The sequence below is a fragment of the Lepidochelys kempii genome, chromosome 9, assembly GCF_965140285.1.
Source record: "Lepidochelys kempii isolate rLepKem1 chromosome 9, rLepKem1.hap1, whole genome shotgun sequence".
In the NCBI taxonomy this organism is placed as follows: domain Eukaryota; kingdom Metazoa; phylum Chordata; order Testudines; family Cheloniidae; genus Lepidochelys; species Lepidochelys kempii.
In genome coordinates this window covers 87,783,955-87,798,297 of record NC_136388.1, presented here as the reverse complement: position 1 = coordinate 87,798,297, position 14,343 = coordinate 87,783,955, and positions in this window count along the sequence as shown.

Sequence of the window (14,343 nt, the reverse complement as noted above, 5' to 3'; positions counted from 1 at the left end):
ACCTTCCTCCTGATGGCTGATAGTGCTTGTACTTCTCAGTCTTCCAGTAGTATGCCTTCTCACTCTCAGGTTCTTGCGCCTCTTGCTCCTAGCTCCTCACACGCACCACAAACTGAAGTGAGCTCCTTTTTAAACCCAGGTGCCCTGATTAGCCTGCCTTAATTGATTCTAGCTGCTTCTGATTGGCTGCAGGTGTTCTAATCAATCTGTTTGCCTTAATTATTTCCAGAAAGTTCCTGATTGTTCTGGAACCTTCCCTGTTACCTTACCCAGGGAAAAGGGACCTACTTAACCTGGGGCTAATATATCTGCCTTCTATCACTTTCCTGTAGCCATCTGGCCTGACCCTGTCACAACTGAAGCACTACAGCAGTGCAGCGGTAGCATTTTAAGTGTAGACATACCCTGAGTGAGAGCAGCTGCAAAACATCACTAGTGCACCACAGAGTGATTTGATTAGCAACACAGAGTGATTGCATTAGCACCTGATGAATTGTATTAACTCAGAGTGCTGCATCTTCCCTGCATGTTCCCCGATGGGCCAGCTAGCTATAGCTTAAAGCACCTCTTAATGCTAGCTAGAGATTTGTGTGCGTAGACAAGAGTTGAGTTAAAGGCAACACTTGAGTTATAGCGGGAGCAAACATGGCAGTAAAGAGAAGCACCAAGACCACATCCTCCTCTGTATTCCTTTTGAGTTGTTGGGCAGATGGTGCCTCTCAGATGTCCTCTGTGTGCCGCTCTCCTTCCTGATGTGGTGCTGAGGGGTTCAGTCATATTGGTGGCACTGTCTCCCCTTCAGCTGGTCCCCATGGAGTATATTCCATTGGCCCAGAGAGCCATGCAAGGGGAATGGGCAGACCTTGTAGACTGACAACCCTGGTGGCTGAAGACTTTTATTTATCCATAAAATAGTCCAACATTGGCAACTGTAGACCAGCTTCTCCATGCTGCCCTGCCAATGTGTCTCAACCCTGCCCTGGAGGGACCTCCTTGGAATCCAGTGGCAACATTTTGTGCCTTTGGCCCAAAGCTTCAAATCCTTGTCCAAGCTGCTGAATCAGCCAACAGGACTGCTATCTAGTGCCAGTTGTGAAAGAACTATTTCTGTTGTGGACATTTGGAACTTGACTGAGAATACCAGCTGACTTCTATCAGATCACCAAACAGCTGTCAGATGGGATCACTCTGATTTGGATTTGAAACATTGACCTAGAGCAGTGGTTCTCAAACTTTTTTTACTGGTGACCCCTTTCACATAGCAACCCGCTGAGTGCGACCCCCAATTATCAATTAAAAACATTTTTTGATATATTTAACACCATTATAAATGCTGGAGGTAAAGTGGGGTTTGGAAGTGGAGGTTGACAGCTCATGACCCTCCATGTAATAACCTTGCAACCCCCTGACCCCAGTTTGAGAACCCCTGACCTAGAGGTATATGTACCCCATTACCAATCTCCTGAACAGTCCAGTCTCCATCTGCTTCACTTCTGATCTTGGAGAATCCCCAAGGCACATTGGAGAAATGTAGGGAACTACACTAGACTGGGAAGAAGCTCTGAAGAATGGGAGCCTCCTAACAGACATATTGTTCTCTCCCCTGACAATTTTTCTCACCTCTCTTTGAATTCAATTTAGTTTGTGCTTAGTAGTGAAAGGGAAACGAAATGTACCCATTGACTCACTATACTAGCAGTGACTGTCGGGCTCCTTTGCTATGCTACGAGAATCACTCTTAGGCAGCACGTAGAGAGATCCAGCCAGAAAAAGCCCACCACATAAATACCTGAATTTTCTGCTCTTCAAAAAACATATGCTTCTTGTTTAGTGCTAAAAGGTTTCCGCCTGCCCCTGCTCCCACTGAAATCAATAAGGATTCTACCACACACTTCAAAGGGAGCAGGGTTAGGTGCACTATTGTTTTTTTTTCTATCAGTGCAGTTTATGGTACAAGAGTGAAACATCCTTTGCTGAATCTAATGTGTTATAACGTTTTCTCTCGACGGTTAAAATGGGTCGACTCCATGGCTGGTGGAGCAGTCTTTGATTTGGTAGTGAAAGCAAAGCCCTTCCCAGTGCATTGAGCAAGAACTGTCAGAAGGAAAGCATTATTTTTCTTTAAAAAATGTATCTTCTGTTCCCTTCGCTTCACTTTTTCAGGACATAAATGATTTTCTTGTGGCTGCAGCTCGTGATAGGAGCCAGCAAAGCAATCTGTGCCCAACGTGCTTCGATGAAACCTCAAAAGAGCAATCGGTACCACTCAAATATTTTATTTCTTCTATATCAAGGTTTGTGCCTGCTTTGCTGTCAGCCTAGCCTGTGATGTGGACAGGCAACCAAATCCGCCCCCAATATTCTCTGTCTACAAAAGCTTTACAATGGGAAATATATCTCGCTAGGTCTCTGCGTTAGGGTTCGCTATTGATGTAGCACCACCAGAGCACATTTTGAACCAATTATGGAATAAAAAAAAATCGTGGCCCTTACCCCCCCGCAGTGCAAAGAAAGAGTAAATACAGGGCTGTACTGTGCTATTTGCTCTAATAGTCTGTTTAAATACAGCCGGTAAAAACGACCAAACCTACAAGCTTCAGAGGCTTTTTTTTTTTTAAAGTTTTTTTCTCTTGGTATTTTTATAGATATTCTAATGACCTGTGTTTGAAAATATTGGAAAACCAGATTACAAACAAGAATGTGTACACAGCTGTATGCCTATTTACCATGACTACAGACGTAAGTTAGGTGTTTGTTTCAGGCCACAGATATGTACAGTGCTGCAGAGAGAGTTTGCAAGTGACACAATGAGTGGCAGAATGGTAAATAATAATGAGGACAGGGCAGCGGAATGCAGTGTGCACCCCCACACAAGTCGTGAGCAGGTTAATGTGTGCCAGAAGGGGGCCAATCAAACTTATATGCTGTACCTAGAGGAGAACCAGGGATTGAAGGAGCCTAAATGGGAGAGGATTATAAAACAGGAAGTCAGCGCGGGGGCTGCAGTCACTTCCTATAGGGAAAAGGAGTTGGTCAGGGTCAAGAAGGGCCCTAGGTCCTGTCCTGGACTAGGGAATTTGACAAGAGACATGAGAAGTGAAGTAGCTGTGGGGAGTGGAAGACGTTCTGGTGGTAAGCCTCAAGATAGGCAAGGAGATAGGTGGGGTAGTAGCCCGGGAACCAGTAACGACCCCTGAGACTGAGCAGACCAAGGTTGCTAGGGAGAGGATTCCGGGACTAGAACCCAGAGTAGTGGGAGGGCTTGGGTTTCCCCATCTGCCACTGGTAAAGGGCACAGGACCTGGAGTGGGAAAGGAAGGCTGCCTGAAGTGGCATAAGGACAGCTTGCCCAGTAGGACTTTGATATCCTGGAAGAGTAGGATTGTAGTGTGACCTGGCTGGAGGGCTGAGTCATGAAGAGGGAGCACCCCAAGTCCTGGAAAAAGAGAAGCCACAGCACGAGCAGCCAACAGAAGGGGGTGCCAGATGGAATGAGAGCTAATTGCTAAACCAAGCCATGAAGAGGCAAACCTGCGGCGAGTGGAACCCCATTACGGGCAGTCGTGCCGAATGCTCTGAATTGCTTGATAGGGGAGGACCAGCCAAACAAAATATGTTTTGATACAGACAAATGCAAAGTTATATATTTAGGAACAAGGAGTGCAGGCCATGCCTACAGAATAGGGGACTGAACCCTGGAAAGCAATTGCTCTGGATTTAGGGTTCACAACAAGAGTTCTCAATTTGATGCTGTGGCAAAATGGGCTAATGAGATCCTTGGATGTATAAACAGGGGAGTAGTGAGTAGGAGCAGGGAGGTGACTTTACCTCTGTATGCAGCATAGGTGAGATCACTCCTGGAATTTTGTGTACAATTCTGGAGTCCACGTTTAAAAAAAAAAAAAAAAAAGGATGTTGAAAAATTGGAGAAGGCGCAGTAAAGAGCCACAAAAATTATTTGAGGGGTGGAGAAATTACCTTGTTGTGAGAAACTTAGAGAAAGCTTATCAAAAAGAAGATGTGAGAGGTGACTTGATTGTGGTGTATAAATACCTTCCCTGGGCGAAAATTCTGGGTACTATAATGGGCTCTTTAACCTAGTGGAGAAAGGCAGAACGAGAACCAAAGGCTGGAAACTGACGCCAGGTAAATTCAAACTGGAAATAAGGCACAAAGTTTTGACAAGGAAGGTGGTTAACCATTGAAAGAACTACCAAGGGAAGTGGTGGATTCTCCATCTCTTGACGATGTCTTTAAATCAAGTTGTGCTTTAGTAACACAAATTATTGGGCTCAGTACAGAGGGAAGTGGGTGAAATATAATGGCCTGTTACACAGAAGTCAGACTAGATGATATAATGGTCTCTTCTGGCATTAAGATGCTTTGAATCTATGACTGAATGTAAATGGTATCATCTGGGTGTGCATTTGAGATAATTGCAGGCAAAGATTAGACATGCAATTGCATGTGGGCCTGGGCTAATAAGCCTTCCACCCCTCTGGAAGAACCTAAATAGAATACAGTTTAAATACACCTCCATCCTAGTTCCTAACTGATATTTGTTCCAAATTGCAAGGTATTTTTGTGATTATAGGCAAATATCGGTTAGGAACTAGGATGGAGGTGTATTTAAACGGTATTCTATTTAGGTTCTTGTACTGCTCTCACTACTGTGGTGTCTGAAAAACACCATGGTGTATACATGCTAAAATCCATGTTTCTAGGCTTCAGCTATTCAGCTCAGGCCCAGATCTTTGAAGACTGTCTACCCTGTGAACTGGGGAGTGATTCCCAGCTTGCATAGACATACTCATGCTAGGTTTCATCAAGCCACCATGCTAAAAATAGCAGTGTAGCTGTGGTACCGTGGGCAGAAGCCTAGCCATCCCAACAGACCAATGGGATTCAGGCAGGTTTGTATTCAGGGCAGCTATCCCACGCCACTACTACTGCAGCTGCACAACTGTCGATGAGAGCTAGCGTGAGGGTATCAACATGAGCTGGGAATCACCCCACTAACTCAGAGTCTAGAGGTAACCATAGGTGTCTATGGGACCTCTGAGAATCTGGGCCTCCAAGTCACCTAGTCCCCTACATATGTTATAACTCGGGTGTGTCCTGAACTTCCCAAATTTTTGAGGGGTGCCCAGATTCAAGCTTTTGGCTCCTTCTAATTAAATACGTATATAGGGGCCAGTTGTCATTCAGGGCAACAATCCTATTGACTTCAATATATTAACACTTGAAATGGGAGACTTTCCTGAGTAAGGATGTCAGGACTGGATTCATAGGACTTTAAATTGTGAAGGTCGTCAGTAATCTGGAAACTGTCTTGTTCTGTTTTTCTTTTAAATGACCTTCTGTGAAGTGTAGCCTGTGTTTGCCTGCTGTCTCTTTATCACATTTGCCTTCTGAGCTCAGATTAATGCCACGCGCGCACACAGATACCATATATGACGCTGATGTTTTACTGAACTTTAACAATATTATTTCCCTCATGTAGGCTTGCTGACTTTATCTCCAATTAATATCTTGCACAGTTGTTTTGTGTGAGAGGTTACACTAAAATTGAAAGTTACCTAATATACTGAAAATCATATAAAAAGTTAGCAGTGTTTTAATGCGGTTTCTCATATCGCTTAATTGTTTTTCTACCTTTTTATTCCAGAAGCATTGCAACAGCTGGCTATTTTGCAGTTGCACACACCGTACCAAGACAGAGATGGCATATGTGATAATATACCTGCATCATCAAAAATAGAAATTTGAGCAGGTTATTTTTTAATCTTGCTTTATTGCCCTTTATACAATGTCTTCCCATAACAGTTCAGCGATGGCATTAATTTCAGAAAGGTCTGCAAGGTTATAGCTATTTTCAGCCAAATAAAATTATCTGGGCATTTTAATGATGCACTTGCATTAGTTTTGTAATAGCCACAATTGCTATAAAATTCAACAAAATATGGCGGTATCATCACTAGGGATGATTGAAGTGGCTTGGTTAAAATAAGAATCAAATCTTTGCAGAGGTTTGCCAAAAGTTCCCCCTCCCCATTCTCATGCACTTCGACAAGTACTGGCTTCTGAAATATTGTGAGTAATGCCATTCTTGCAATACTTACAGCTCTCCTAGACAGAGTCCTAGCCCCAGAGCTATTTGTTTGTACAGCATCTAGCACAATGTGGTCCTGATCCTGATTAGAGCTTGTAGGTGCTAATGGAATACTAAACTCTCTGGAACAGGGACTGCCTTTTCATTATAAGGGCATGTGCAGCTCCAAGCACATTGGGGTCCCAATCCTGTTTGGAGCCCATAGGAGCTACTGTAATATTAAGCTCTTGAGGGCAGGGACTGCCCTTTACTTATTTTTGTGTACAGTGCCTAGAACAATGGGCTTTGATCCTGACTGGGATCATTGCACTTCTGCAATGCAACTATTACATCATAATAAATGTTAAAGAAAACCAGGGAGTGCTGGGACCCTTGAAATCCTTTAGGCCAGAGGTTTAGCTAAGTGTCTGCTGCATATTTGAATTGAACTGGACACAGATCTTCCATCACTAATTAGCAATCTATTTTCTCAGTACAGTGTGGTACCCAGGAGGAACTCCATTGTAAGGTAATAGAACTCCAGGTTGTATTACCTGGTGTGCAGCCCGGCCCCTTCTGCCCGCCCTGCCACTCCCCAGCAGTGTATTTCACAGAACAGCCACTGGTAAAAGAAACCCTGGCTGTGTGGTTCAAGTAGAACTGGGGAGAGTGAGAGTACAATATTCAGGTTACTTCCAGTCCCAATGGACCAGTCACTTACTCCAGGCCAATTGTACCTCAGATCTCAAACCAAAGACAATGGTTGTAGCAAATCCTGTAACAAACTAACTGAAGGTTTCTTAATTGGGAAAAAGAAATGGGAGTTATTTACAAGGTTAAAGCAAGTAAACATACGCACACCATTGAGGTACAAGCTGAAGTTCAAAAGGTAATAATCAAAAATATAAATCTATAATAAGCAAGCCTTTATGTCCTTTTTGCTTAACCCAAGCCAAGCAGCATGGGGACCTCTTGCTTGTGTTTAGGAATTTATGCTTTCTGGACTCCCAGGGGCAGAAAGATAACAATTTCCCCTAAACAGCCATTTTTATTCTCTTCCCTCCCTTCCATAGGCACTAGAACTAGGGGTGCTGCCACACCCCCCTGGCTTGAAGTGGTTTCCATCATCAACAGGGTTTACAGTTTGGTTCAGTGGCTCTCAGCACCCCCACTGTACAAACTGTTCCAGCATCCCTGCTCCCAGCATTCAAGCTGTGGCGGGAGAAGGGCTTGTCACATACCCTCTTCCCAGGCATGTGGGGGTGGGAGGGTTTGCAATCAACAAAGTTTTTCATCCGCAGTGGTATATCTGATATCAGTAGACCTTTTGTAGAGGAGGAGATAACACTTCTTGTGGTAAACTAGTATTTAGCACTTAGTAATGCTTCTCCCCTGACTGGGGTGGGGGAGGAAGGGGAAGGTTTACAGTCTTAGCAAACATTTTTATAGTTACAGAGCAAATATTTAAACAGTACCTTATAATATGGGATACAGATAATATAAGTAGGATTAATACATGCGGCATCCTACATACATACCATTAAGTCAAAACATTTTTATAACGCTAGTATCTATTTTGGCAATAATATCACACAGATGAACCAGGAAGTTTTTGGAAGGTGTTGGGGACAATTTCCTGGTGCAAGTGCTGGAGGAACCAACTAGGGGCAGAGCTCTTCTTGACCTGCTGCTCACAAACCGGGAAGAATTAGTAGGGGAAGCTAAAGTAGATGGGAACCTGGGAGGCAGTGACCATGAGATGGTTGAGTTCAGGATCCTGACACAAGGAAGAAAGGAGAGCAGCAGAATATGGATCCTAGACTTCAGAAAAGACTTCAGACTTTGACTCCCTCAGGGAACTGATAGGCAGGATCCCCTGGGAGAATAACATGAGGGGGAAAGAAGTACAGGAGAGCTGACTGTATTTTAAAGAATCCTTATACAGGGACAAAACATCCCGATGTGTAGAAAGAATAGTAAATATGGCAGGCGACCAGCTTGGCTTAACAGTGAAATCCTTGCTGATTTTAGGATAGGATAGGATAGGGATAGGATACAGAGGGACCTAGACAAATTAGAGGATTGGGCCAAATGAAATCTGATGAGGTTCAACAAGGACAAGTGCAGAGTCCTGCACCTAGGACGGAAGAATCCCAGGCACCGCTACAGACTAGGGACCGAATGGCTCGGCAGCAGTTCTGCAGAAAAGGACCTAGGGGTTACAGTGGATGAGAAGCTGGATATGAGTCAACAGTGTGCCCTTGTTGCCAAGAAGGCCAATGGCATTTTGGGATGTAGAAGTAGGGGCATTGCCAGCAGATCGAGGGACGTGATCTTTCCCCTCTATTCGACGTTGGTGAGGCCTCATCTGGAGTACTGTGTCCAGTTTTGGGCACCACACTACAAGAAGGATGAGGAAAAATTGGAAAACGTCCAGCGGAGGGCAACAAAAATTATTAGGGGACTGGAACACATGACTTATGAGGAGAGGCTAAGGGAACTGGGATTATTTAGTCTGTGGAAGAGAAGAATGAGGGGGGATTTGATAGCTGCTTTCAACTACCTGAAAGGGGGTTCCAAAGAGGATGGATTGAGACTGTTTGTTTTCGGTGGTAGCAGATGACAGAACGAGGAGTAATGGTCTCAAGTTGCAGTGTGGGAGGTTTAGGTTGGATATTAGGAAAAACTTTTTGACTACGAGGGTGGTGAAGCACTGGAATGCGTTACCTAGGGAGGTGGTGGAATCTCCTTCCTTAGAAGTTTTTAAGGTCAGGCTTGACAAAGCCCTGGCTGGGATGATTTAGTTGGGGGTTGGTCCTGCTTTGAGCAGGGGGTTGGACTAGATGACCTCCTGAGGTCCCTTCCAACCCTGATATTCTATGATTCTATGAACCAGACTGATTCAGGCTGTGTTTGTCTGTTCAGTAAGGCCCAGGGCCTTGGCATGAGCTGGCACTTGGTCTGTCAGCATCACACCAACCTCACAGGGATGCTGTGATTAATTAATCTTTATAAGTTACATTCTTTGTATTACAGTAGCACTCTAGCCAAAATTAGGTTCCCGTTGAGATCAATGCTCTGCATACACAAAACAAGAGACTGCCTCTGCCCTAAAGAGCTCAGAGGCCAGCTAGGCAAAACAGCCAAAGGAAGCATTATTATTCCCATTCTAGAGACAGGTAATTTAGGCCCAGAGAGATTAAGAGATTTGCCCAAGTTCACACAAAGTCTTTGTCACAGCTGGCACATGAACCCAGGTCTCCTGAACCGTAATCCACTGCTTTAAGCACAGCTTTCTTTTTGAACGTACCATAACAGTGAAAAGGGCTTTAACTGCCTAGCTGTTTATAGGGCATTTGGTGTCAGTATTGCTGTGTACCCTGGGGTGATAAGATGCTGTCCCCGCTCTGCATTAAGGTGAGGTTCTATACGTCCACGCCAACCTTTGGCTTTTAGAAATAACCAATAAAAGCAGCAAAGCACCAGACTGTCTTTCATGACCAAATACTTCAGAGCACAGCAGGCTCTGCCTTTCCTTTGTGTTTTAGAGAAACCTTTCATCTTGGCTTGTGTGCAAGTTTACACAGCTGCTCGCTGAACCATTTTGAGGCCGGCCTGATCCTGCAGTTGCTGAGCTTACCCAGCAAGGTGCTGAGTGCTCTCCAAGCCATGTTAGTGGGAGAGGAGGGAGCTCCGCACCGTGCAGAATCAGGCTCAGGGTGTTAGAAAGAAGACACACTGTGGGACCAGTCCTGCTCCCACTGGTCAGTTCTGTGTTACCAGGCCATTCCCCATTCACTCACATGGCAGAAATGCTGCAGTTTACAGTTTACCATTCCTTGCTGGCACAGTCATGGAAAATAGCACAGCATAATGAACTACGGAGGCATCCCAAAATGTACTGCTCAAGGTAAGGCTCTGTCTTACGGGACAACGTTTCGGCTCTGAACCCTGAGCTGGGTCAAAATTAGAGAGACTGACTCTGATCCTGATTTGGGCTGTGGCAGCTGGCAGCTGTTCTGGTGGTGCACAAACGAAAGCTTAGCTGAGATACCGCAGCGGATTTCTTCAGCTTGGGTGGAGTAAGAGCCACCATAGTGGCTCCTGGGGACTACAGGCAACCCATTCAATTTGGAGCAGCCCTTACTCTAAAATGGGCCATGGGGCTTGCCTGGTACTAATCCTTCCTGGATCAGGGCAGCAACAGTTGCTTACAATTCACCTTTGCCTCTCTCCAGTCAATCCCCTTTGTAGAAAGAATTTGTGTCGAAGTCATTGAGTTTTTTGTTTGTTTGTTTTTTGCCTTTCAGTTATAAAATTACAATGTTTGCTACAATTGTCTTTCCCTTTTTGGTGATAAATATTGCATGCTCAAACATCAGAGCAGATCCGACAGCTTATAAATCTATGGATCTGTTTCTAAGAAAGCTTTTCATGCTCAAAAAGTGTAGAGAGTTCCTGCAAACACTTCAGTGAAATCCTAAAAGTGGTCAAATGACATTTGCAATGCTGGCTCATTCTGATTTTGTTTTTTCCCTTCCCACTTACCACACGGACATCTTTTGAAATCACCTATTAAAAGTGAAAATGGGTCAAGAAAGAGGAAAGTTAGATGAAATCCCCAAAACAACCTTAGAGTGACAGTAGTGTGAAAAAAAATCTACATAAGTTTTATGTGGGAAGGGTGCTTAGCTGAATGCCTGCCACCACACACACAACCGTATTTTCAGTACACGTAGTTCTACTTTGTTGTGCAAATATTTTCACAACTGATTTATAAAAAAAAAGTAAACAGGGAAGCTGAATCCCAACACTTTGATAAGTGAGGCCGTAAACACCTTGCCATCTCTGTCACTAGATTATAGACCTGCTGTAAATACTGCTGTTGAAATTTTCAGGCTCTATCAAGTCCAAATTTGCCTCGGAAACTGCTAAGCCTCTGAGAGTAAGCAGGTGCAGAGCTCCTTCTGCCTTGGTAGTAGCTGTGAAGACCAGTGAATGGGTTCCAGGGATGTCTATTGGTGGCTTGACTGATGCTGTGGCTATGCCACAGCTAGATACCTAGGGCAGGGGTGGCCAACTTCTGGCTCCGGAGCCACGTGCGGCTCTTCAGAAGTGAACATGCGGCTCCTTGGCTAGGCACCGACTCTGGGGCTGGAGCTACAGGCGCCAACTTGCCAATGGGCCAGGCTCAACCCCTGGCTCTGCCACGGGCCCTGCCCCTACTCCACCCCTTCCCGCGCCCTCCCCGAGCCCCTGCTCCTCCCCCCAGCGCCTCCTGTATGCCACGAAACAGCTGATCTGGAGGTGTGGGGAGGGAGGGGGAGGCGCTGACGGTGGGCGGGAGGCGCTGGGAGCGGGGGGAGGGTGGGGGTGGAGCTGATGGGGGGCTGCTGACGTGTTACTGTGGCTCTTCGGCAATGTACCAATTACATTGGTAAATTCCGGCTCCTTCTCAGGCTCAGGTTGGCCACCTCTGACCTAGAGCATTAGATATGAACATGGGTTCTCAGAAAGTCCCAATTCCCTCCCCCCTACTAGATTCTCTCAACACGGCTGGGGACATATGGATCCAGATGCAGATGTTGTGGCTTGGGCCTATCTCTAGCCCAGTGGTGGCCAACCAGAGCCTGAGAAGGAGCCAGAATTTACCAATGTACATTGCCAAAGAGCCACAGTAACACGTCAGCAGCCCCCCATCAGCTCCCCCCCCCCCCGCGAGCTCCCAGCACCTCCCACCCATGGGCAGCTCCGCCGACCAGCGCCTCCCCCTCCCTCCCTGCCTGCACCTCCCAATCAGCTGTTTTGTGGCATGTAGGAGGCTCGGGGGGTGTGTGTGTGTGGTGTGGGGGCAGGGCCTGTGGCAGAGCCAGGGGTTGAGCAGTGAGCACCCCCCGGCACATTGGCAAGATGGCGCCTGTAGCTCCAGCCCTGGAGTCGGTGCCTATGCAAGGAGCCGCATGTTCAGTTCTGAGGAGCCCCATGTGGCTCCGGAGCCCCAGGTTGGCCACCCAAACATTGTAAAGTTCTTTACTGACTGACCGCACCAGGAGCAGAGAAGTGATGAATCAGGCCTCCAGTTACTGACCCAATAGGTCTCATATGTGACCAAAGCAGAATGCTCCACTCCCCTATACTAGGTATATTGCTTCTGCCCATGTGAAGAACTACCTGAGGGCCCAGAGGGTGGTGGCCCAGGTAGCATTGAACTTGGAATGAATTTAGCCCTGAATGCATCAATGGGCCCCAGGCAGAAGCTGCTTGTGCTGAGTAATGCTGATGAAGGAATATGAGGCAATCCCATGTACTGCCATGTGGTATCCTCCAGCTTCAGGAAACAAAAATGCAATTTTTCCATAGGTGGATATTTGTCCATACATGGAAATGTCTTAAGTGTATGTGTGGGAGGGAGGTGAGGGAGTAAATTTTTAGCCTATTAGCAAATGGGCAGGTAGATCATTTGACCAGATATACTAGTGATTTCAAACAGCAAACACACCTAGGAAAGCCATGTCAGCCCACAGGAGCTGAAGGAAAGTGATTTTTTTCATACATGCTGGGCATGTGTCTCTGAGTTTGTTCTACCTTTTGTTTTACCCACTTCTCTACAACACTGAAATGTCTGCTTTGCTAATAGTGTCAGGAAGGATGTGTGGGAACTCGCTGCATGTGACAATGTTACATCAGCACTGCATTGAAGTTCACAGCTACGAGAAGGGCAACCTTGTTGTTGAACAGCTGAAGGGAAAAATATTTCCAAATGTCAAATGCAGTTTCTAAAATATACTACTCTGAACTCCACCAGCTTAATCTACCGAAGCGTTCGGAATAACGTATCATCTGCCTTGAAGTGGAAATAATTAGCACCTCTGACATGAAGAGCATTCACATACCATACAACTACATGAAAATAATCACCTGCAGTACCGACGTGCAGTGGCTTGAAATGACACATTTTCAGCCTTAGCGCTCAAATGCTTGATTTCCATGGGTTTAAAGTGAGCTATAATACTCTTTTCAGGTTTGATCCTGCAAGGTGCTGAGTGCCATCAATCTACCAAAGCCTGGGATGGCTGTTAAGGGAGGAGGCACTCAGCTCTTCATAGGAACTCTCTTTACAAGTGGCATTTGGTGAATTACGTTTTCAACATTAGTTTTGAAAGAAAGAAAAGCAGATGAAAAGCTGCACACCTTTGCTGTGATGAGCTAGAGGCAGGTGCCTTTGATGAAAAAAATGCTCACAGACATTTTTGACAATTGGGTGCCCCTGATTTTGCACCCCCAGAATTATCCACAATGAATAAGTATGAAAAACAGGTTAGCCCCTTTTCCTACCATTCCTATCTCCATTTCCAGTGCTCCCATCACAACAGTGTCTTGCTCCTAGCTAACTTATTTATTATAGATGGGCTCCACTTGAAGAGGTTCACAACACTTTCAGTAAGAGCTGTACAAAGCGAGACAGCAGCCCTGCTTCTGAGCTGCTCCTTGCAGAAGGTGCAGCTTTGGGAGGGCTCAGAATAGCTTTAAGCCACCTTAGCACATCCTGACTTCTGGGCCGGGCTAGGGATATGCTTGGCCCCAGGGCTTTGAACGGTCTACCTGCATGTTTGCTAATAGGCTAAAAGTGGGCTGCTGTATGGCCCCAGAGAGCTGGAGTGTGGAGTGCTCTGGTCATACCCATTTCCTTCCACATACACCTCCCCTGGGCATGTCCCTATGCCTAGGGCTGCATGGAGAGGGGGTGTAGAGCCGTTCTGTTAGTACGATACCACCCAGGGAACCACTCTATGCTGGGAGTATTCCACATGGGGTCACTTAACCTACCTTTGCAATCCCTTTATGGAGGCTGAGCTGGAGTAAAGGGGCCAGGGAGAACTGAAGTTACTTGCCCGAGAGGCATTGGTGACTGATAGATTCGGAGTGGGTTTAAGAGTCAGGTGATAAGCTTTAGTTCTTACAGTGACTTGCAAATCACTCAGCATTTCTGCTCAACCCTATGGAAATACATGTATTTAGAGGTTCAATCTCTTCCGTTTGTGATTCATATACTTTGTTTTAACTTCTTTACCCTTAAAGTCTTTGCTACCGCATGCAAAACATACAGTGTCCCTTGTTGCTAGATTGCCTTGCCATAACTTCAGGTTTCTGCTCATTTGATAACACATCTCTATGCTTGCACTATGGGGCCCTAGATTAGACAATTGAGGACAGGTCTGACCCTTACTTTTTCCAATTTTCCAACATTTTAA